The 24,118-nt window shown below is 42.4% G+C and overlaps 7 non-coding genes across 7 annotated transcripts; all 7 read left to right on the forward strand.

Annotated features, from left to right (window-relative positions):
* Positions 1 to 300: 300 nt before the first annotated feature.
* LOC147730015 (small nucleolar RNA U3) lies at positions 301 to 516 on the forward strand. Its single transcript, XR_015308759.1, has one exon. It is a non-coding gene; the product is annotated as a small nucleolar RNA U3 (small nucleolar RNA).
* Positions 517 to 3,133: 2,617 nt separating this feature from the next.
* On the forward strand, positions 3,134 to 3,349 carry LOC147730016 (small nucleolar RNA U3). The gene has a single exon (XR_015309018.1). It is a non-coding gene; the product is annotated as a small nucleolar RNA U3 (small nucleolar RNA).
* Positions 3,350 to 5,964: 2,615 nt separating this feature from the next.
* Positions 5,965 to 6,180, forward strand: LOC147730017 (small nucleolar RNA U3). The gene has a single exon (XR_015308764.1). It is a non-coding gene; the product is annotated as a small nucleolar RNA U3 (small nucleolar RNA).
* Positions 6,181 to 8,799: 2,619 nt separating this feature from the next.
* Positions 8,800 to 9,015, forward strand: LOC147730018 (small nucleolar RNA U3). Its single transcript, XR_015309091.1, has one exon. It is a non-coding gene; the product is annotated as a small nucleolar RNA U3 (small nucleolar RNA).
* Positions 9,016 to 11,635: 2,620 nt separating this feature from the next.
* Positions 11,636 to 11,851, forward strand: LOC147730019 (small nucleolar RNA U3). Its single transcript, XR_015309143.1, has one exon. It is a non-coding gene; the product is annotated as a small nucleolar RNA U3 (small nucleolar RNA).
* A 2,617-nt stretch (positions 11,852 to 14,468) lies between these two features.
* On the forward strand, positions 14,469 to 14,684 carry LOC147730020 (small nucleolar RNA U3). Its single transcript, XR_015309014.1, has one exon. It is a non-coding gene; the product is annotated as a small nucleolar RNA U3 (small nucleolar RNA).
* Positions 14,685 to 17,304: 2,620 nt separating this feature from the next.
* Positions 17,305 to 17,520, forward strand: LOC147730021 (small nucleolar RNA U3). Its single transcript, XR_015309069.1, has one exon. It is a non-coding gene; the product is annotated as a small nucleolar RNA U3 (small nucleolar RNA).
* The last annotated feature ends 6,598 nt before the right edge of the window (positions 17,521 to 24,118 follow it).

Consider the following 24,118-nt stretch of genomic DNA (forward strand, 5'->3'; position numbering starts at 1 on the left):
TGAAGAATTTTCCAGCTTTCCCTCTGGTACAGCGTTGGGTCAGGAAGAGTCAGGTTGAATTTAATTGGTTGCTGATTTAAAATATGCAAATTTTAAAGCAATGTCACCAGGATCTATTAAGTATGTTTTAATGTAAATAAATGCATATGCGTGTGTATCGGTAGAATGTTATTTCGTGGAGTAACAGATATGTTTATATTTATATGTTTTTATTTCAGTTGATGATGCCGAACCGTGTCTTACTGTAAGTAAGGAGGGTTTCCCCCCTTTCTGTCTGTGTGAGCGATAAACAGTTTTATTAAGACTATACTTTCAGGGATCATTTCTATAGTTTTTAACTGAGGAAATGTGATTGAAAGTGTTTGGTCTTTGCTAACCACGATGAAGAATTGAAGTGTTCTCTTCTGAGCGTGAAGTGAGTGAACAGTGTTGCATTTATGTAGCTGCTGTTTGCTATTGATGATCATTCTTATTCCTTTCAAGAGGATTGGAGAAAGAGTACACAATCTGAGTGGTTAGCTACTTTATAGGGTGTAAGGAAGTCTGTCCGTTCTTAATTTCTTGCTTAGTTTGTTATTTTAATAGTGCGCACTTTGGTTTATTTTTATTTAGCTGTTGAGTTCATGAATACTTAGTAGAAGCTGTTGAGCTTTTTTGGACTTGTGGTTTTTGCAAGAGCTTATCTTTGAAAAGCACTTCTCACCGTCAGTTGGTATTTTGGTATGTTATTTATAAAAAAAGGTTTGTTTTTTAGAACGTGGGGAGTGAAGAGTACTTTTTAAATGGACTGTGCGTATGAGCTATTTGTAGAGCCTAGGCTGCTGCAAGGCAACTACTGCTACTCAACGATTTAACACTCTTTCAATTCGACTGTTTAAAGGAACCTCCTAATGCTAGTTAAGCCTTTTAGACTAAGAGGAAGCGTAACACCCTGGTCACAGGTTATACAACTTACAAGGCTGCGGTGGATCTTAGACTGCTGAGGATACAAAACTCCTCCTTTGGTATTTGCTAAAGTTTTCACAGGAATTTGTGGAGTGCAAAGCATTAGTAAAGGACTGTGTATGTTTACTTATCATTATGAAATCTTGTGTGCTCAGCACAAAAACCTGCTGCTCCCAACGAGCCCCCGTACAGCCCTTAGTACATCAAGGGCTTAATGTATTCGAACTTTGGAATTTTGAAGGATCCATTGGGGAGAATGGAGTTGCAACAATAAAAAATAATGGTCAAAACGAGCCACCGCTCCAGCAAGTACCATTTTCTTGGTTCTCCTGCTTTAACTCAGAATATTCCTAATTCATTGACTGGAATGTTGTGATATCAGAATAGACAATCTACCTCGGGTATCACATTGATTAAATGCCCTATCCTCTCGCTATAGAAGCTCAGCTTTAACTTGAGTCAAGAACTCAAACAGAGGGTATTTAAGGACCATTGTAGCCCCCTTTAGCGTTCCATTATGCTATATTCGAACACTGGAAGATTAGACCCTCATGTAGAGAATCGGAATATCAGCCGTTTGTAAATAGTAGGATAAACCCTGTGCCTTGAAACTTCTAATGGTTCGAGCCCGACTGCCACCATTTTGGATTTCCACCGTGCTGCGACGCCTAGGAAAAGAGCTAGGTGGGCTGGCGCCAGACCGTAAATTGTGGAAGTTCACGGTGTGGTGACAGGCCAGGTGAATACCCATAGACTGTTCTTCTTGGTTATGCAAGAGTCTGGGGCATTGCCCGACTGGTTTTCCAGCCATGGCCTCTTTTTACGTAAAACTTACACAGTTAAGACCTTATTGTGATAGCCTTTTAGCCTGCCGCAAGAGGCAATGGCGACCAGGAACGGTCCCCTTTCCTCTGTTTGTCACTAGCCTTCAACTTTAGTCTATCATGCTGAATTAAAGTTTAGTTCGCTAACTAAAGACTGCAGCGGCAGGTTTTAATTATCTATCACTGATCTGCTGAGAGCTTAGCCAGGTGACAGAAAAAATGCTGTTGTGATATCTTCCTGTAACCCTTGGACAGCTTAGCATAGAGTTATAAAACCTTTTGTCGCGATATGTTATGAAGAATCAAGATTGAAATAGAAATTGTAAGTGGTCCGAAGGTGTTGCAGATAAGTTCTGATCTAAAAAGGAAGGTCACAGGCAGAGTTTTTTTTTTAAACAACTGTCTACTGTTGACAGCTGTTCCTTTCTTCATTTAAGGATATGCTGGAAGACAGAAGTGTACACTGAAAAGTTCAATTCCGGGTTCTGATGAATATTAGGTACCAAACGTTTCCGGCAAGTATTCACTTCCCAGTGTAAAAAGTATTTTGCACAAAAAAACATAAACTATATTTTGGATACTTCTGTAGTTCCGAGAGGCTAAACGTCTAGTAGCTTTAAAAACCCGCATAAATTCAAGCTGGGTGGTAGGACAAGTTGTTGTTCATTTGAACGCTTTCCTAGATAACCATCAATTCAGGGCGCTACTGAAAGCGATAGGTTCCGTTATCTCCTGTAGTTGCTGAAAGCAGGTTTTCACAAAGTTTGGACCATCGCCGAAGGCCATCATCAGCTTAGAGTCTTATATGTGAACTGGGGAACAGTTCGTTTTTTTGGGGTAACTGATCAAAGATGTTGACCTACATTTGATCTGTGGGGCAACTGTTCAAAATGTCAAGGTAGCTGTAATGCTACAACTTTTGTTTCCACACTTGCAAGCTTAGCAGGTCGCTTCACATATGCTAGCGATCAGTGTCACTCTTTTGGCTGAATGACTGTTCCTAATCTAGACCAAATATTCCCATTAAAAATCATCTCTATGATATTGTGGAAACCACAGTTTTTTGAAGAATTTTCCAGCTTTCCCTCTGGTACAGCGTTGGGTCAGGAAGAGTCAGGTTGAATTTAATTGGTTGCTGATTTAAAATATGCAAATTTTAAAGCAGTGTCACCAGGATCTATTAAGTATGTTTTAATGTAAATAAATGCATATGCGTGTGTATCGGTAGAATGTTATTTCGTGGAGTAACAGATATGTTTATATTTATATGTTTTTATTTCAGTTGATGATGCCGAACCGTGTCTTACTGTAAGTAAGGAGGGTTTCCCCCCTTTCTGTCTGTGTGAGCGATAAACAGTTTTATTAAGACTATACTTTCAGGGATCATTTCTATAGTTTTTAACTGAGGAAATGTGATTGAAAGTGTTTGGTCTTCGCTAACCACGATGAAGAATTGAAGTGTTCTCTTCTGAGCGTGAAGTGAGTGAACAGTGTTGCATTTATGTAGCTGCTGTTTGCTATTGATGATCGTTCTTATTCCTTTCAAGAGGATTGGAGAAAGAGTACACAATCTGAGTGGTTAGCTACTTTATAGGGTGTAAGGAAGTCTATCCATTCTTAATTTCTTGCTTAGTTTGTTATTTTTATAGTGTGCACTTTGGTTTATTTTTATTTAGCTGTTGAGTTCATGAATACTTAGTAGAAGCTGTTGAGCTTTTTTGGACTTGTGGTTTTTGCAAGAGCTTATCTTTGAAAAGCACTTCTCACCGTCAGTTGGTATTTTGGTATGTTATTTATAAAAAAAGGTTTGTTTTTTAGAACGTGGGGAGTGAAGAGTACTTTATAAATGGACTGTGCGTATGAGCTATTTGTAGAGCCTAGGCTGCTGCAAGGCAACTACTGCTACTCAACGATTTAACACTCTTTCAATTCGACTGTTTAAAGGAACCTCCTAATGCTAGTTAAGCCTTTTAGACTAAGAGGAAGCGTAACACCCTGGTCACAGGTTATACAACTTACAAGGCTGCGGTGGATCTTAGACTGCTGAGGATAAAAAACTCCTCCTTTGGTATTTGCTAAAGTTTTCACCGGAATTTGTGGAGTGCAAAGCAGAAGTAAAGGACTGTGTATGTTTACTTATCATTATGAAATCTTGTGTGCTCAGCACAAAAACTTGCAGCTCCCAACGAGCCCCCGTACAGCCCTTAGTACATCAAGGGCTTAATGTATTCGAACTTTGGAATTTTGAAGGATCCATTGGGGAGAATGGAGTTGCAACAATAAAAAATAATGGTCAAAACGAGCCACCTGCTCCAGCAAGTACCATTTTCTTGGTTCTCCTGCTTTAACTCAGAATATTCTTAATTCATAGACTGGAATGTTGTGATATCAGAATAGACTTTCTACCTCGGGTATCACATTGATTAAATGCCCTATCCTCTCGATATAGAAGCTCAGCTTTAACTTGAGTCAAGAACTCAAACAGAGGGTATTTAAGGACCATTGTAGCCCCCTTTAGCGTTCCATTATGCTATATTCGAATACTGGAAGAATAGACCCTCATGTAGAGAATCGAAATATCAGCCGTTTGTAAATAGTAGGATAAACCCTGTGCCTTGAAACTTCTAATGGTTCGAGCCCCGACTGCCACCATTTTGGATTTCCACCGTGCTGCGACGCCTAGGAAAAGAGCTAGGTGGGCTGGCGCCAGACCGTAAATTGTGGAAGTTCACGGTGTGGTGACAGGCCAGGTGAATACCCATAGACTGTTCTTCTTGGTTATGCAAGAGTCTGGGGCATTGCCCGACTGGTTTTCCAGCCATGGCCTCTTTTTACGTAAAACTTACACAGTTAAGACCTTATTGTGATAGCCTTTTAGCCTGCAGCAAGAGGCAATGGCGACCAGGAACGGTCCCCTTTCCTCTGTTTGTCCCTAGCCTTCAACTTTAGTCTATCATGCTGAATTAAAGTTTAGTTCGCTAACTTAAGACTGCAGCGGCAGGTTTTAATTATCTATCACTGATCTGCTGAGAGCTTAGCCAGGTGACAGAAAAAATGCTGTTGTTATATCTTCCTGTAACCCTTGGACAGCTTAGCATAGAGTTATAAAACTTTTTGTCCCGATATGTTATGAAGAATCAAGATTGAAGTAGAAATTGTAAGTGGTCCGAAGGTGTTGCAGATAAGTTCTGATCTAAAAAGGAAGGTCACAGGCAGAGTTTTTTTTTTAAACAACTGTCTACTGTTGACAGCTGTTCCTTTCTTCATTTAAGGATATGCTGGAAGACAGAAGTGTACACTGAAAAGTTCAATTCCGGGTTCTGATGAATATTAGGTACCAAACGTTTCCGGCAAGTATTCACTTCCCAGTGTAAAAAGTATTTTGCACAAAAAAACATAAACTATATTTTGGATACTTCTGTAGTTCCGAGAGGCTAAACGTCTAGTAGCTTTAAAAACCTGCATAAATTCAAGCTGGGTGGTAGGACAAGTTGTTGTTCATGTGAACGCTTTCCTAGATAACCAGGAATTCAGGGCTCTACTGAAAGCGATAGGTTCCGTTATCTCCTCTAGTTGCTGAAAGCAGGTTTTCACAAAGTTTGGACCATCGCCGAAGGCCATCCTCAGCTTAGAGTCTTACATGTGAACTGGGGAACAGTTCGTTTTTTTGGGGTAACTGATCAAAGATGTTGACCTACATTTGATCTGTGGGGCAACTGTTCAAAATGTCAAGGTAGCTTTGCTACAACTTTTGGTTCCACACTTGCAAGCTTAGCAGGTCGCTTCTCATATGCTAGCGATCAGTGTCACTCTTTTGGCTGATTGACTGTTCCTAATCTAGACCAAATATTCCCATTAAAAATCATCTCTATGATATTGTGGAAACCACAGTTTTTTGAAGAATTTTCCAGCTTTCCCTCTGGTACAGCGTTGGGTCAGGAAGAGTCAGGTTGAATTTAATTGGTTGCTGATTTAAAATATGCAAATTTTAAAGCAGTGTCACCAGGATCTATTAAGTATGTTTTAATGTAAATAAATGCATATGCGTGTGTATCGGTAGAATGTTATTTTGTGGAGTAACAGATATGTTTATATTTATATGTTTTTATTTCAGTTGATGATGGAAACCGTGTCTTACTGTAAGTAAGGAGGGTTTCCCCCCTTTCTGTCTGTGTGAGCGATAAACAGTTTTATTAAGACTATACTTTCAGGGATCATTTCTATAGTTTTTAACTGAGGAAATGTGATTGAAAGTGTTTGGTCTTCGCTAACCACGATGCAGAATTGAAGTGTTCTCTTCTGAGCATGAAGTGAGTGAACAGTGTTGCATTCATGTAGCTGCTGTTTGCTATTGATGATCGTTCTTATTCCTTTCAAGAGGATTGGAGAAAGAGTACACAATCTGAGTGGTTAGCTACTTTTTAGGGTGTAAGGAAGTCCATCCGTTCTAAATTTCTTGCTTAGTTTGTTATTTTTATAGTGTGCATTTTGGTTTATTTTTATTTAGCTGTTGAGTTCATGAATACTTAGTAGAAGCTGTTGAGCTTTTTTGGACTTGTGGTTTTTGCAAGAGCTTATCTTTGAAAAGCACTTCTCACCGTCAGTTGGTATTTTGGTATGTTATTTATAAAAAAAGGTTTGTTTTTTAGAACGTGGGGAGTGAAGAGTACTTTTTAAATGGACTGTGCGTATGAGCTATTTGTAGAGCCTAGGCTGCTGCAAGGCAACTACTGCTACTCAACGATTTAACACTCTTTCAATTCGACTGTTTAAAGGAACCTCCTAATGCTAGTTAAGCCTTTTAGACTAAGAGGAAGCGTAACACCCTGGTCACAGGTTATACAACTTACAAGGCTGCGGTGGATCATAGACTGCTGAGGATAAAAAACTCCTCCTTTGGTATTTGCTAAAGTTTTCACAGGAATTTGTGGAGTGCAAAGCAGAAGTAAAGGACTGTGTATTTTTACTTATCATTATGAAATCTTGTGTGCTCAGCACAAAAACTTGCAGCTCCCAACGAGCCCCCGTACAGCCCCTAGTACATCAAGGGCTTAATGTATTCAAACTTTGGAATTTTGAAGGATCCATTGAGGAGAATGGAGTGGCAACAATAAAAAATAATGGTCAAAACGAGCCACCTGCTCCAGCAAGTACCATTTTCTTGGTTCTCCTGCTTTAACTCAGAATATTCTTACTTCATAGACTGGAATGTTGTGATATCAAAATAGACTTTCTACCTCGGGTATCACATTGATTAAATGCCCTATCCTTTCGATATAGAAGCTCAGCTTTAACTTGAGTCAAGAACTTAAACAGAGGGTATTTAAGGACCATTGAAGCCCCCTTTAGCGTTCCATTATGCTATATTCGAACACTGGAAGATTAGACCCTCATGTAGAGAATCGAAATATCAGCCGTTTGTAAATAGTAGGATAAACCCTGTGCCTTGAAACTTCTAATGGTTCGAGCCCCGACTGCCACCATTTTGGATTTCCACCGTGCTGCGACGCCTACGGAAAAGAGCTAGGTGGGCTGGCGCCAGACCGTAAATTGTGGAAGTTCACGGTGTGGTGACAGGCCAGGTGAATACCCATAGACTGTTCTTCTTGGTTATGCAAGAGTCTGGGGCATTGCCCGACTGGTTTTCCAGCCATGGCCTCTTTTTACGTAAAACTTACACAGTTAAGACCTTATTGTGATAGCCTTTTAGCCTGGCGCAAGAGGCAATGGCGACCAGGAACGGTCCCCTTTCCTCTGTTTGTCCCTAGCCTTCAACTTTAGTCTATCATGCTGAATTAAAGTTTAGTTCGCTAACTAAAGACTGCAGCGGCAGGTTTTAATTATCTATCACTGATCTGCTGAGAGCTTAGCCAGGTGACAGAAAAAATGCTGTTGTGATATCTTCCTGTAACCCTTGGACAGCTTAGCATAGAGTTATAAAACCTTTTGTCGCGATATGTTATGAAGAATCAAGATTGAAATAGAAATTGTAAGTGGTCCGAAGGTGTTGCAGATAAGTTCTGATCTAAAAAGGAAGGTCACAGGCAGAGTTTTTTTTTTAAACAACTGTCTACTGTTGACAGCTGTTCCTTTCTTCATTTAAGGATATGCTGGAAGACAGAAGTGTACACTGAAAAGTTCAATTCCGGGTTCTGATGAATATTAGGTACCAAACGTTTCCGGCAAGTATTCACTTCCCAGTGTAAAAAGTATTTTGCACAAAAAAAATAAACTATATTTTGGATATTTCTGTAGTTCCGAGAGGCTAAAAGTCTAGTAGCTTTAAAAACCCGCATAAATTCAAGCTGGGTGGTGGGACAAGTTGTTGTTCATGTGAACGCTTTCCTAGATAACCAGGAATTCAGGGCGCTACTGAAAGCGATAGGTTCCGTTATCTCCTGTAGTTGCTGAAAGCAGGTTTTCACAAAGTTTGGACCATCGCCGAAGGCCATCCTCAGCTTAGAGTCTTATATGTGAACTGGGGAACAGTTCGTTTTTTTGGGGTAACCGATCAAAGATGTTGACCTACATTTGATCTGTGGGGCAACTGTTCAAAATGTCAAGGTAGCTGTAATGCTACAACTTTTGTTTCCACACTTGCAAGCTTAGCAGGTCGCTTCACATGTGCTAGCGATCAGTGTCACTCTTTTGGCTGATTGACTGTTCCTAATCTAGACCAAATATTCCCATTAAAAATCATCTCTATGATATTGTGGAAACCACAGTTTTTTGAAGAATTTTCCAGCTTTCCCTCTGGTACAGCGTTGGGTCAGGAAGAGTCAGGTTGAATTTAATTGGTTGCTGATTTAAAATATGCAAATTTTAAAGCAGTGTCACCAGGATCTATTAAGTATGTTTTAATGTAAATAAATGCATATGCGTGTGTATCGGTAGAATGTTATTTCGTGGAGTAACAGATATGTTTATATTTATATGTTTTTATTTCAGTTGATGATGCCGAACCGTGTCTTACTGTAAGTAAGGAGGGTTTCCCCCCTTTCTGTCTGTGTGAGCGATAAACAGTTTTATTAAGACTATACTTTCAGGGATCATTTCTATAGTTTTTAACTGAGGAAATGTGATTGAAAGTGTTTGGTCTTCGCTAACCACGATGAAGAATTGAAGTGTTCTCTTCTGAGCGTGAAGTGAGTGAACAGTGTTGCATTTATGTAGCTGCTGTTTGCTATTGGTGATCGTTCTTATTCCTTTCAAGAGGATTGGAGAAAGAGTACACAATCTGAGTGGTTAGCTACTTTATAGGGTGTAAGGAAGTCTATCCGTTCTTAATTTCTTGCTTAGTTTGTTATTTTAATAGTGCGCACTTTGGTTTATTTTTATTTAGCTGTTGAGTTCATGAATACTTAGTAGAAGCTGTTGAGCTTTTTTGGACTTGTGTTTTTTGCAAGAGCTTATCTTTGAAAAGCACTTCTCACCGTCAGTTGGTATTTTGGTATGTTATTTATAAAAAAAGGTTTGTTTTTTAGAACGTGGGGAGTGAAGAGTACTTTTTAAATGGACTGTGCGTATGAGCTATTTGTAGAGCCTAGGCTGCTGCAAGGCAACTACTGCTACTCAACGATTTAACACTCTTTCAATTCGACTGTTTAAAGGAACCTCCTAATGCTAGTTAAGCCTTTTAGACTAAGAGGAAGCGTAACACCCTGGTCACAGGTTATACAACTTACAAGGCTGCGGTGGATCTTAGACTGCTGAGGATAAAAAACTCCTCCTTTGGTATTTGCTAAAGTTTTCACAGGAATTTGTGGAGTGCAAAGCAGAAGTAAAGGACTGTGTATGTTTACTTATCATTATGAAATCTTGTGTGCTCAGCACAAAAACTTGCTGCTCCCAACAAGCCCCCGTACAGCCCTTAGTACATCAAGGGCTTAATGTATTCGAACTTTGGAATTTTGAAGGATCCATTGGGGAGAATGGAGTTGCAACAATAAAAAATAATGGTCAAAACGAGCCACTGCTCCAGCAAGTACCATTTTCTTGGTTCTCCTGCTTTAACTCAGAATATTCTTAATTCATTGACTGGAATGTTGTGATATCAGAATAGACTTTCTACCTCGGGTATCACATTGATTAAATGCCCTATCCTTTCGATATAGAAGCTCAGCTTTAACTTGAGTCAAGAACTCAAACAGAGGGTATTTAAGGACCATTGAAGCCCCCTTTAGCGTTCCATTATGCTATATTCGAACACTGGAAGATTAGACCCTCATGTAGAGAATCGAAATATCAGCCGTTTGTAAATAGTAGGATAAACCCTGTGCCTTGAAACTTCTAATGGTTCGAGCCCGACTGCCACCATTTTGGATTTCCACCGTGCTGCGACGCCTAGGAAAAGAGCTAGGTGGGCTGCCGCCAGACCGTAAATTGTGGAAGTTCACGGTGTGGTGACAGGCCAGGTGAATACCCATAGACTGTTCTTCTTGGTTATGCAAGAGTCTGGGGCATTGCCCGACTGGTTTTCCAGCCATGGCCTCTTTTTACGTAAAACTTACACAGTTAAGACCTTATTGTGATAGCCTTTTAGCCTGCCGCAAGAGGCAATGGCGACCAGGAACGGTCCCCTTTCCTCTGTTTGTCACTAGCCTTCAACTTTAGTCTATCATGCTGAATTAAAGTTTAGTTCGCTAACTAAAGACTGCAGCGGCAGGTTTTAATTATCTATCACTGATCTGCTGAGAGCTTAGCCAGGTGACAGAAAAAATGCTGTTGTGATATCTTCCTGTAACCCTTGGACAGCTTAGCATAGAGTTATAAAACCTTTTGTCGCGATATGTTATGAAGAATCAAGATTGAAATAGAAATTGTAAGTGGTCCGAAGGTGTTGCAGATAAGTTCTGATCTAAAAAGGAAGGTCACAGGCAGAGTTTTTTTTTTTTAAACAACTGTCTACTGTTGACAGCTGTTCCTTTCTTCATTTAAGGATATGCTGGAAGACAGAAGTGTACACTGAAAAGTTCAATTCCGGGTTCTGATGAATATTAGGTACCAAACGTTTCCGGCAAGTATTCACTTCCCAGTGTAAAAAGTATTTTGCACAAAAAAACATAAACTATATTTTGGATACTTCTGTAGTTCCGAGAGGCTAAACGTCTAGTAGCTTTAAAAACCCGTATAAATTCAAGCTGGGTTGGAAGGACAAGTTGTTGTTCATGTGAACGCTTTCCTAGATAACCAGGAATTCAGGGCGCTACTGAAAGCGATAGGTTCCGTTATCTCCTGTAGTTGCTGAAAGCAGGTTTTCACAAAGTTTGGACCATCGCCGAAGGCCATCCTCAGCTTAGAGTCTTATATGTGAACTGGGGAACAGTTCGTTTTTTTGGGGTAACCGATCAAAGATGTTGACCTACATTTGATCTGTGGGGCAACTGTTCAAAATGTCAAGGTAGCTGTAATGCTACAACTTTTGTTTCCACACTTGCAAGCTTAGCAGGTCGCTTCACATGTGCTAGCGATCAGTGTCACTCTTTTGGCTGATTGACTGTTCCTAATCTAGACCAAATATTCCCATTAAAAATCATCTCTATGATATTGTGGAAACCACAGTTTTTTGAAGAATTTTCCAGCTTTCCCTCTGGTACAGCGTTCGGTCAGGAAGAGTCAGGTTGAATTTAATTGGTTGCTGATTTAAAATATGCAAATTTTAAAGCAGTGTCACCAGGATCTATTAAGTATGTTTTAATGTAAATAAATGCATATGCGTGTGTATCGGTAGAATGTTATTTCGTGGAGTAACAGATATGTTTATATTTATATGTTTTTATTTCAGTTGATGATGCCGAACCGTGTCTTACTGTAAGTAAGGAGGGTTTCCCCCCTTTCTGTCTGTGTGAGCGATAAACAGTTTTATTAAGACTATACTTTCAGGGATCATTTCTATAGTGTTTAACTGAGGAAATGTGATTGAAAGTGTTTGGTCTTCGCTAACCACGATGAAGAATTGAAGTGTTCTCTTCTGAGCGTGAAGTGAGTGAACAGTGTTGTATTTATGTAGCTGCTGTTTGCTATTGGTGATCGTTCTTATTCCTTTCAAGAGGATTGGAGAAAGAGTACACAATCTGAGTGGTTAGCTACTTTATAGGGTGTAAGGAAGTCTATCCGTTCTTAATTTCTTGCTTAGTTTGTTATTTTAATAGTGCGCACTTTGGTTTATTTTTATTTAGCTGTTGAGTTCATGAATACTTAGTAGAAGCTGTTGAGCTTTTTTGGACTTGTGTTTTTTGCAAGAGCTTATCTTTGAAAAGCACTTCTCACCGTCAGTTGGTATTTTGGTATGTTATTTATAAAAAAAGGTTTGTTTTTTAGAACGTGGGGAGTGAAGAGTACTTTTTAAATGGACTGTGCGTATGAGCTATTTGTAGAGCCTAGGCTGCTGCAAGGCAACTACTGCTACTCAACGATTTAACACTCTTTCAATTCGACTGTTTAAAGGAACCTCCTAATGCTAGTTAAGCCTTTTAGACTAAGAGGAAGCGTAACACCCTGGTCACAGGTTATACAACTTACAAGGCTGCGGTGGATCTTAGACTGCTGAGGATAAAAAACTCCTCCTTTGGTATTTGCTAAAGTTTTCACAGGAATTTGTGGAGTGCAAAGCAGAAGTAAAGGACTGTGTATGTTTACTTATCATTATGAAATCTTGTGTGCTCAGCACAAAAACTTGCTGCTCCCAACAAGCCCCCGTACAGCCCTTAGTACATCAAGGGCTTAATGTATTCGAACTTTGGAATTTTGAAGGATCCATTGGGGAGAATGGAGTTGCAACAATAAAAAATAATGGTCAAAACGAGCCACTGCTCCAGCAAGTACCATTTTCTTGGTTCTCCTGCTTTAACTCAGAATATTCTTAATTCATTGACTGGAATGTTGTGATATCAGAATAGACTTTCTACCTCGGGTATCACATTGATTAAATGCCCTATCCTTTCGATATAGAAGCTCAGCTTTAACTTGAGTCAAGAACTCAAACAGAGGGTATTTAAGGACCATTGAAGCCCCCTTTAGCGTTCCATTATGCTATATTCGAACACTGGAAGATTAGACCCTCATGTAGAGAATCGAAATATCAGCCGTTTGTAAATAGTAGGATAAACCCTGTGCCTTGAAACTTCTAATGGTTCGAGCCCCGACTGCCACCATTTTGGATTTCCACCGTGCTGCGACGCCTAGGGAAAAGAGCTAGGTGGGCTGGCGCCAGACCATAAATTGTGGAAGTTCACGGTGTGGTGACAGGCCAGGTGAATACCCATAGACTGTTCTTCTTGGTTATGCAAGAGTGTGGGGCATTGCCCGACTGGTTTTCCAGCCATGGCCTCTTTTTACGTAAAACTTACACAGTTAAGACCTTATTGTGATAGCCTTTTAGCCTGCCGCAAGAGGCAATGGCGACCAGGAACGGTCCCCTTTCCTCTGTTTGTCACGAGCCTTCAACTTTAGTCTATCATGCTGAATTAAAGTTTAGTTCGCTAACTAAAGACTGCAGCGGCAGGTTTTAATTATCTATCACTGATCTGCTGAGAGCTTAGCCAGGTGACAGAAAAAATGCTGTTGTGATATCTTCCTGTAACCCTTGGACAGCTTAGCATAGAGTTATAAAACCTTTTGTCGCGATATGTTATGAAGAATCAAGATTGAAATAGAAATTGTAAGTGGTCCGAAGGTGTTGCAGATAAGTTCTGATCTAAAAAGGAAGGTCACAGGCAGAGTTTTTTTTTTAAACAACTGTCTACTGTTGACAGCTGTTCCTTTCTTCATTTAAGGATATGCTGGAAGACAGAAGTGTACACTGAAAAGTTCAATTCCGGGTTCTGATGAATATTAGGTACCAAACGTTTCCGGCAAGTATTCACTTCCCAGTGTAAAAAGTATTTTGCACAAAAAAAATAAACTATATTTTGGATACTTCTGTAGTTCCGAGAGGCTAAAAGTCTAGTAGCTTTAAAAACCCGCATAAATTCAAGCTGGGTGGTGGGACAAGTTGTTGTTCATGTGAACGCTTTCCTAGATAACCAGGAATTCAGGGCGCTACTGAAAGCGATAGGTTCCGTTATCTCCTGTAGTTGCTGAAAGCAGGTTTTCACAAAGTTTGGACCATCGCCGAAGTTCATCCTCAGCTTAGAGTCTTATATGTGAACTGGGGAACAGTTCGTTTTTTTGGGGTAACCGATCAAAGATGTTGACCTACATTTGATCTGTGGGGCAACTGTTCAAAATGTCAAGGTAGCTGTAATGCTACAACTTTTGTTTCCACACTTGCAAGCTTAGCAGGTCGCTTCACATATGCTAGCGATCAGTGTCACTCTTTTGGCTGATTGACTGTTCCTAATCTAGACCAAATATTCCCATTAAAAATCATCTCTATGATATTGTGGAAACCACAGTTTTTTGAAGAATTTTCCAGCTTTCCCTCTGGTACAGCGTTGGGTCAGGAAGAGTCAGGTTGAATTTAATTGGTTGCTGATTTAAAATATGCAAATTTTAAAGCAGTGTCACCAGGATCTATTAAGTATGTTTTAATGTAAATAAATGCATATGCGTGTGTATCGGTAGAATGTTATTTCGTGGAGTAACAGATATGTTTATATTTATATGTTTTTATTTCAGTTGATGATGCCGAACCGTGTCTTACTGTAAGTAAGGAGGGTTTCCCCCTTTCTGTCTGTGTGAGCAATAAACAATTTTGTTAAGACTATACTTTCAGGGATCATTTCTATAGTTTTTAACTGAGGAAATGTGATTGAAAGTGTTTGGTCTTCGCTAACCACGATGAAGAATTGCAGTGTTCTCTTCTGAGCGTGAAGTGAGTGAACAGTGTTGCATTTATGTAGCTGCTGTTTGCTATTGATGATCGTTCTTATTCCTTTCAAGAGGATTGGAGAAAGAGTACACAATCTGAGTGGTTAGCTACTTTACAGGGTGTAAGGAAGTCTGTCCGTTCTTAATTTCTTGCTTAGTTTGTTATTTTAATAGTGCGCACTTTGGTTTATTTTTATTTAGCTGGTGAGTTCATGAATACTTAGTAGAAGCTGTTGAGCTTTTTTGGACTTGTGGTTTTTGCAAGAGCTTATCTTTGAAAAGCACTTCTCACCGTCAGTTGGTATTTTGGTATGTTATTTATAAAAAAATGTTTGTTTTTTAGAACGTGGGGAGTGAAGAGGACTTTTTAAATGGACTGTGCGTATGAGCTATTTGTAGAGCCTAGGCTGCTGCAAGGCAACTACTGCTACTCAACGATTTAACACTCTTTCACTTCGACTGTTTAAAGGAACCTCCTAATGCTAGTTAAGCCTTTTAGACTAAGAGGAAACGTAACACCCTGGTCACAGGTTATACAACTTACAAGGCTGCGGTGGATCTTAGACTGCTGAGGATAAAAAACTCCTCCTTTGGTATTTGCTAAAGTTTTCACAGGAATTTGTGGAGTGCAAAGCAGAAGTAAAGGACTGTGTATGTTTACTTATCATTATGAAATCTTGTGTGCTCAGCACAAAAACCTGCTGCTCCCAACGAGCCCCCGTACAGCCCTTAGTACATCAAGGGCTTAATGTATTCGAACTTTGGAATTTTGAAGGATCCATTGGGGAGAATGGAGTTGCAACAATAAAAAATAATGGTCAAAACGAGCCACCGCTCCAGCAAGTACCATTTTCTTGGTTCTCCTGCTTTAACTCAGAATATTCTTAATTCATTGACTGGAATGTTGTGATATCAGAATAGACAATCTACCTCGGGTATCACATTGATTAAATGCCCTATCCTCTCGCTATAGAAGCTCAGCTTTAACTTGAGTCAAGAACTCAAACAGAGGGTATTTAAGGACCATTGTAGCCCCCTTTAGCGTTCCATTATGCTATATTCGAACACTGGAAGATTAGACCCTCATGTAGAGAATCGGAATATCAGCCGTTTGTAAATAGTAGGATAAACCCTGTGCCTTGAAACTTCTAATGGTTCGAGCCCCGACTGCCACCATTTTGGATTTCCACCGTGCTGCGATGCCTAGGAAAAGAGCTAGGTGGGCTGGCGCCAGACCGTAAATTGTGGAAGTTCACGGTGTGGTGACAGGCCAGGTGAATACCCATAGACTGTTCTTCTTGGTTATGCAAGAGTCTGGGGCATTGCCCGACTGGTTTTCCAGCCATGGCCTCTTTTTACGTAAAACTTACACAGTTAAGACCTTATTGTGATAGCCTTTTAGCCTGCCGCAAGAGGCAATGGCGACCAGGAACGGTCCCCTTTCCTCTGTTTGTCACTAGCCTTCAACTTTAGTCTATCATGCTGAATTAAAGTTTAGTTCGCTAACTAAAGACTGCAGCAGCAGGTTTTAATTATCTATCACTGATCTGCTGAGAGCTTAGCCAGGTGACAGAAAAAATGCTGGTTTGATATCTTCCTGTAACCCTTGAACAGCTTAGCATAGAGTTATAAAACCTTTTGTCGCGATATGTTATGAAGAATCAAGATTGAAATAGAAATTGTAAGTGGTCCGAAGGTGTTGCAGATAAGTTCTGATCTAAAAAGGAAGGTCACAGGCAGAGTTTTTTTTTTTTAAACAACTGTCTACTGTTGACAGCTGTTCCTTTCTTCATTTAAGGATATGCTGGAAGACAGAAGTGTACACTCAAAAGTTCAATTCCGGGTTCTGATGAATATTAGGTACCAAACGTTTCCGGCAAGTATTCACTTCCCAGTGTAAAAAGTATTTTGCACAAAAAAACATAAACTATATTTTGGATACTTCTGTAGTTCCGAGAGGCTAAACGTCTAGTAGCTTTAAAAACCCGCATAAATTCAAGCTGGGTGGTAGGACAAGTTGTTGTTCATGTGAACGCTTTCCTAGATAACCATCAATTCAGGGCGCTACTGAAAGCGATAGGTTCTGTTATCTCCTGTAGTTGCTGAAAGCAGGTTTTCACAAAGTTTGGACCATCGCCGAAGGCCATCCTCTGCTTAGAGTCTTATATGTGAACTGGGAAACAGTTAGTTTTTTTGGGGTAACTGATCAAAGATGTTGACCTACATTTGATCTGTGGGGCAACTGTTCAAAATGTCAAGGTAGCTGTAATGCTACAACTTTTGTTTCCACACTTGCAAGCTTAGCAGGTCGCTTCACATATGCTAGCGATCAGTGTCACTCTTTTGGCTGATTGACTGTTCCTAATCTAGACCAAATATTCCCATTAAAAATCATCTCTAAGATATTGTGGAAACCACAGTTTTTTGAAGATTTTTCCAGCTTTCCCTCTGGTACAGCGTTGGGTCAGGAAGAGTCAGGTTGAATTTAATTGGTTGCTGATTTAAAATATGCAAATTTTAAAGCAGTGTCACCAGGATCTATTAAGTATGTTTTAATGTAAATAAATGCATATGCGTGTGTATCGGTAGAATGTTATTTCGTGGAGTAACAGATATGTTTATATTTATATGTTTTTATTTCAGTTGATGATGCCAAACCGTGTCTTACTGTAAGTAAGGAGGGTTTCCCCCCTTTCTGTCTGTGTGAGCGATAAACAGTTTTATTAAGACTATACTTTCAGGGATCATTTCTATAGTTTTTAACTGAGGAAATGTGATTGAAAGTGTTTGGTCTTCGCTAACCGCGATGAAGAATTGAAGTGTTCTCTTCTGAGCGTGAAGTGAGTGAACAGTGTTGCATTTATGTAGCTGCTGTTTGCTATTGATGATCGTTCTTATTCCTTTCAAGAGGATTGGAGAAAGAGTACACAATCTGAGTGGTTAGCTACTTTATAGGGTGTAAGGAAGTCTATCCGTTCTTAATTTCTTGCTTAGTTTGTTATTTTTATAGTGTGCACTTTGGTTTATTTTTATTTAGCTGTTGAGTTCATGAATACTTAGTAGAAGCTGTTGAGCTTTTTTGGACTTGTGGTTTTCGCAAGAGCTTATCTTTGAAAAGCACTTCTCACCGTCAGTTGGTATTTTGGTATGTTATTTATAAAAAAAGGTTTGTTTTTTAGAACGTGGGGAGTGAAGAGTACTTTTTAAATGGACTGTGCGTATGAGCTATTTGTAGAGCCTAGGCTGCTGCAAGGCAACTACTGCTACTCAACGATTTAACACTCTTTCAATTCGACTGTTTAAAGGAACCTCCTAATGCTAGTTAAGCCTTTTAGACTAAGAGGAAGCGTAACACCCTGGTCACAGGTTATACAACTTACAAGGCTGCGGTGGATCTTAGACTGCTGAGGATAAAAAACTCCTCCTTTGGTATTTGCTAAAGTTTTCACAGGAATTTGTGGAGTGCAAAGCAGAAGTAAAGGACTGTGTATGTTTACTTATCATTATGAAATCTTGTGTGCTCAGCACAAAAACTTGCAGCTCCCAACGAGCCCCCGTACAGCCCTTAGTACATCAAGGGCTTAATGTATTCGAACTTTGGAATTTTGAAGGATCCATTGGGGAGAATGGAGTTGCAACAATAAAAAATAATGGTCAAAACGAGCCACCTGCTCCAGCAAGTACCATTTTCTTGGTTCTCCTGCTTTAACTCAGAATATTCTTAATTCATAGACTGGAATGTTGTGATATCAGAATAGACTTTCTACCTCGGGTATCACATTGATTAAATGCCCTATCCTCTCGATATAGAAGCTCAGCTTTAACTTGAGTCAAGAACTCAAACAGAGGGTATTTAAGGACCATTGTAGCCCCCTTTAGCGTTCCATTATGCTATATTTGAATACTGGAAGAATAGACCCTCATGTAGAGAATCGAAATATCAGCCGTTTGTAAATAGTAGGATAAACCCTGTGCCTTGAAACTTCTAATGGTTCGAGCCCCGACTGCCGCCATTTTGGATTTGCACCGTGCTGCGACGCCTAGGAAAAGAGCTAGGTGGGCTGGCGCCAGACCGTAAATTGTGGAAGTTCACGGTATGGTGACAGGCCAGGTGAATACCCATAGACTGTTCTTCTTGGTTATGCAAGAGTCTGGGGCATTGCCCGACTGGTTTTCCAGCCATGGCCTCTTTTTACGTAAAACTTACACAGTTAAGACCTTATTGTGATAGCCTTTTAGCCTGCGGCAAGAGGCAATGGCGACCAGGAACGGTCCCCTTTCCTCTGTTTGTCCCTAGCCTTCAACTTTAGTCTATCATGCTGAATTAAAGTTTAGTTCGCTAACTTAAGACTGCAGCGGCAGGTTTTAATTATCTATCACTGATCTGCTGAGAGCTTAGCCAGGTGACAGAAAAAATGCTGTTGTTATATCTTCCTGTAACCCTTGGACAGCTTAGCATAGAGTTATAAAACTTTTTGTCCCGATATGTTATGAAGAATCAAGATTGAAGTAGAAATTGTAAGTGGTCCGAAGGTGTTGCAGATAAGTTCTGATCTAAAAAGGAAGGTCACAGGCAGAGTTTTTTTTTTAAACAACTGTCTACTGTTGACAGCTGTTCCTTTCTTCATTTAAGGATATGCTGGAAGACAGAAGTGTACACTGAAAAGTTCAATTCCGGGTTCTGATGAATATTAGGTACCAAACGTTTCCGGCAAGTATTCACTTCCCAGTGTAAAAAGTATTTTGCACAAAAAAACATAAACTATATTTTGGATACTTCTGTAGTTCCGAGAGGCTAAACGTCTAGTAGCTTTAAAAACCTGCATAAATTCAAGCTGGGTGGTAGGACAAGTTGTGGAAAGGGGCGACCATTCGGTCCCCCCGAACGTATGGCTGAGTACCACGAGCCCCCCGGGAAGCCATTTTTTGGGCGGGAGGCGAGCCTCGGCTGGTATGCCCGAAGCGGCGTAGCCGGGGCGCGCTTTTTCCCGCCCTAGAGTGGGCTGGCCTAGACACTGACGCGGACGGCCACGCCCTAGGGGCAGGCAGGGGCGGGTTTTACGCCCGCCCTGAAGACGGATAAAAGGAGCAACAAGCCAAGAACGCATCCTCTTGTTCCTGTGCTCTGAAGCTGCACCCCCTCGCTGCACGTGAGCTCGAGACGGAACGAAGAGCCAATTTTGAAAGTGGTAATCTTTCTTGTTTGTCTTACAGATACTCTGTTGGAGAAATGCCTAAGAAAGTTGGAAAGCGAATGACTACCGACCAGATGCTGCGTGTTCTTATGAAGGAGGTGACCGACCTAAAGAAACGAATGGCGGAGAAAGATGGGGAAGAGGGGCCGAAACGTCCGTTGGCTGGAGCAGCTCCGGGAGGAAAAGGCAAGAGGCCCAGAAGGGGAGCAGCTGGAGGGGACATCCCGGTTCCCTGTGCCCCTCTCCAAGAGCCAACTCCGGTGCCGGCGGAGGGGAATCCGATTCCCGTGGTGGTCACCCCCGTGTCCGGGGAGGATATGCCGCCCGAGCTGGCAGCACAATTAGCAGCGTGGTTGGGTAAAAATAACGAGGGCGCCACGGCTGACGACGCACGGTTTTTGATGAGGCAACTGCGGGAAACAAGGGAGGCGGCGAAGGCAGCATCGCCAGTTATCACGCCGGACGCTGCAGGAGGAAAGCCACCTGGGACAGGCTCAGCCGCAGATACAGCTTCTGGTTCAGGTAAGCGGCCATTGCCGATTGCGAGGGATGAGTCTGCCCCGTCACGCAGGGAAAAGTTGGGTCAACATGTCCCTCTAGCTATTAAGGAGAAGATATGGGCAGATGAGTATGTAAACATCTTCTCGTTGCTTACCGATCATTACGAGATGGAATATGTTAAGAGCCAAAAGGAGCTCATGCATCCGGGTGTTTGGCGCGCAAAGATGGCCGCCTTCAAGGTAAATGAAAACATTGGCAATTGGGGAAAGGCGTGGGGGATTTTTACATCCATCCTGGGCGAACGTAGGCCCGAATTGCTGTCTGAATTGCCGATTTATCAGTCACGGATCATGGGGTATTCTGTGTCACATGGGGGCAATCAGTGGTTCTGTTACGATAATATTTTCAGGAAAGCGAAAGAACATGATAAAAACTTAACTTGGGATTGTTACGATTCTGTGTCATGGTCAAAAATGGCGGATACTGGTATGTTGAATTTGCCATTGGTAGGGAGTAGTGTGGGGGAGTCCTCCCGCCAATATTCTGGGACCCCCTTTCGATCAGGCGCAAGTAACGAATACCACTCCAGGCCGAACGGCACCACAGGTAAAAAGGGGAGTTGTTGGAATTTTAACAGGGGAAAATGTACAAGGCCCCAGGGGACATGCAAATTTAGGCACGAATGTAGTGGGTGCGGGCAAGCGTCCCATCCTGAGTCCATGTGCAGAGCCAAAACAGGTGATAACGGGGCTAGAGGAGGTGCCAAACAGGTCTGAAATGGTCCGAGGGGCGCCTTTACCTACTCCGATTGATACCATGGCAATGATTCCTTGGCTCAGCGAATACCCGGATCACGCTTCCGCTGGGGTGTTGCGGAACGGGTTTTTATATGGTTTCCGCATCCCAGTGGGGGAGTTTCAGGGTTTAGCGAAATGTAAAAACCAAATATCAGTCTTGCAGCACACGACCGTGGTACAGGAGAAGATTGGGAAAGAGGTGGCTCGAGGTCGAGTCGCCGGTCCGTTTAACGTGCCACCGGTTGCTAACTTTGTTTGTTCTCCTCTAGGGGTGGTCCCCAAGAAGGACCCGGGTGAGTTTCGGCTGATACATAATTTGTCGGCCCCACATGGTCTCTCCGTAAACGATGCGATAGACCCGGCTGTGTGTTCAGTACGGTATGCATCTTTCGATGAGGCCGTCGCCATATTGAATCGCCTAGGGCCCGGTGCGCTGATGGCGAAATCTGATATTGAGTCAGCGTTCCGGTTGCTCCCGGTACATCCAGACGATCAGCGTCTTCTTGGTTTCATGTTTCAGGGACACTATTACATGGATAGATGTATGCCAATGGGGTGCTCTATATCTTGTTCCTATTTCGAGCAGTTCAGTTGTTTCCTGCAATGGGTCTTCACAAGGAAGACGGGGTTTCATCAGGTTATGCATTATCTCGATGACTTTCTGTTTCTAGGGGCAGCCGGGGATCCGGAATGTGGTCAGGCTTTGAATGAATTTTGTGTCTTAATGAATGATTTTGGTGTGCCATTGGCACCCGGTAAGACGGTGGGTCCTTCGACTTGCCTCGAGTTTCTGGGGATCGAGCTCGACTCGGATGAGGGTTGTTTTCGTTTACCAAGAGAAAAAGTGCTAAGGTTCAGGGCATCCCTGGAGACGTGTATCAGTCAGTCTAAGGTTAAGTTGCAGCAATTACAACAATTGGTGGGACAGCTGAATTTTGCCCTGAGAGTAATACCGATGGCCCGCCCCTTTTCCCGCTCGATTGCTCAGGCCATGGTCGGCCTGAGGGAGGGTCATCATCGCACAAGGCTCTCGGCCGAGGTTCGTCAGGACATGCGCATTTGGTTGGCATTTCTGGCGGATTTCAATGGCCGAGTTGTTTGGAACAAACCGGCGGTGTTCTCCGAGGAGCTGGGGCTGTGGACAGATTCGGCAGGGAGCATTGGTTTTGGTGCCATCTTGGGCACACAATGGTCAGCTCAAAAATGGCCGTTATGGTGGCATGAGGGTGGGTTGACGAGTAACATTGCTTTTCTTGAACTGTTCCCCATTCTGGTGGCCCTGAAAACTTGGCCCGAGGGGTTTAGAGATCACTCTGTGGTATTCTGGTCTGATAACATGACCGTGGTTGAGTGTATCAATAGCCAGGCGGCACGATGCAAATGGATCCTGAGGCTGCTCAAAGAAATTGTCTTGTTGTGTATGCAATTGAATGTCCTATTTAAGGCAAGACATGTGCCGGGGGTGATGAACCAAGCGGCTGATGCGCTTTCTCGTTTCCGTATGCAGGCCTTCTGGGGTTTTCTGCCCACAGCGGACCCGGTGGCGGCACCCTTCCCCGAAGCTCTCTGGTCTCTCGGTGCCCCGAACTACGAAACCTCGTGGGAGAGAGTTTAGCACCCAGGACAAGGAAGGCATATGAAGGGGCGTTCCGTTCCTATTTGGCCTTTTTGGGGACTGCTGGAGGGGAGCTTTGGGGCCAGGAGGAGTGGGTAGTAAATTTCCTGCTGTCTTTACATCAGGCAGGCAAATCTGTGGCTACTGCCCAGAGGCATTGGGCAGCCATTTCCTTTATGGCAAGGGCTTATGGGATCCAGGACCCGACAGCGTCTTTCGTTGTACAAAAAGCGCTCTGTGGGTGGCAACGCCTTGAGGGTCGCAGAGTAGATGAAAGGCGCCCGATAGGTCTTAATAGGCTGGCCCTGTTATTATCTGTACTCCCTTCAACGTGTTCATCCCAGTATGAAACAGTGTTATTTCGAGCCGCTTTTGCGCTGGCATTCCATGGGGCTATGCGGGTAAGCGAACTAGTGGCAAGGAACAAGCGGGATGTGACGGGGGGACTGTGCCGAGAGCACGTTCAGGTCAGAGGGGAGACAATGTCCATCTCGTTTGTCAGGTCCAAGACCGACCAGGGTGCGAGGGGGGACTGCATAATCATACAAAGGATTCCCGGGTCCTCCATGTGCCCGGTAAGTTGCGTAGAGGAATATTTAGCGCGAAGGGTGGCATCATGGGGGGGGACCTTGTTGAGACACGCTGACACCACCCCACTGACGAGGTTTCAGTTTCAGCGGGTGCTTGCGATGTCTATTTCCGCTGCGGGCTTGAACCCCAGCGAGTTTGGGACCCATTCCTTTCGGATAGGGGCTGCTACAGAGGCTACAGCCAGGGGTCTGAATGTCGAACAAGTTAAACGTGTGGGGCGTTGGTCCTCGAACTGTTATAAAAGGTATGTGCGGTTGCACATGTTGTGAAGCTGTAATGATGTACTCACGCTTCTTGTTTTTGTTTGGTTTTCAGTTGCGCAAGCCTACGAGGCGGGGCGGACTGTGCAGTCGACCCAACACCGGGTCAGCGGTCTGACATCACCGGCTGTGAAAAAGGAGGTGTGGGTCGTGGGCCACTCATACGTGAGGCGGGCCGCGGACGTATTCAAAGCGGGTGACATGATTCACGTGGCTGGGGAATACGGGTACAGTGTGTCCTTCTACGGAAAGGGCGGGCTCTGTATTGACCAGTTTCAATCATTTTTTGAGGGTTTGTTAGGGCGGACGAGGTCACCGCCGGCTATAGTCATAGTACATCTTGGGGGCAACGATTTGGTGTCCACTGGTAGACGACTACTTCTTGAGGCAATGCTTTCCACTGTAAGTTGGTTAGCGAGAAGAGTTCCAGGGTGCACGATCGCATGATCCCATATGATCCCGCGAAAAGTATGGCGGGGGGCTCTTTCAGTTGCCGCTCTGAATCATTCAGTAAGGAAGATTAATAATAAAGTGAGTCGATTGTTCCGTTCAAGTACACTGCATTCTATTTCGCATGGTT

This window comes from Lissotriton vulgaris, chromosome 2_1, assembly GCF_964263255.1.
Source record: "Lissotriton vulgaris chromosome 2_1, aLisVul1.2, whole genome shotgun sequence".
Classification (NCBI taxonomy): domain Eukaryota; kingdom Metazoa; phylum Chordata; class Amphibia; order Caudata; family Salamandridae; genus Lissotriton; species Lissotriton vulgaris.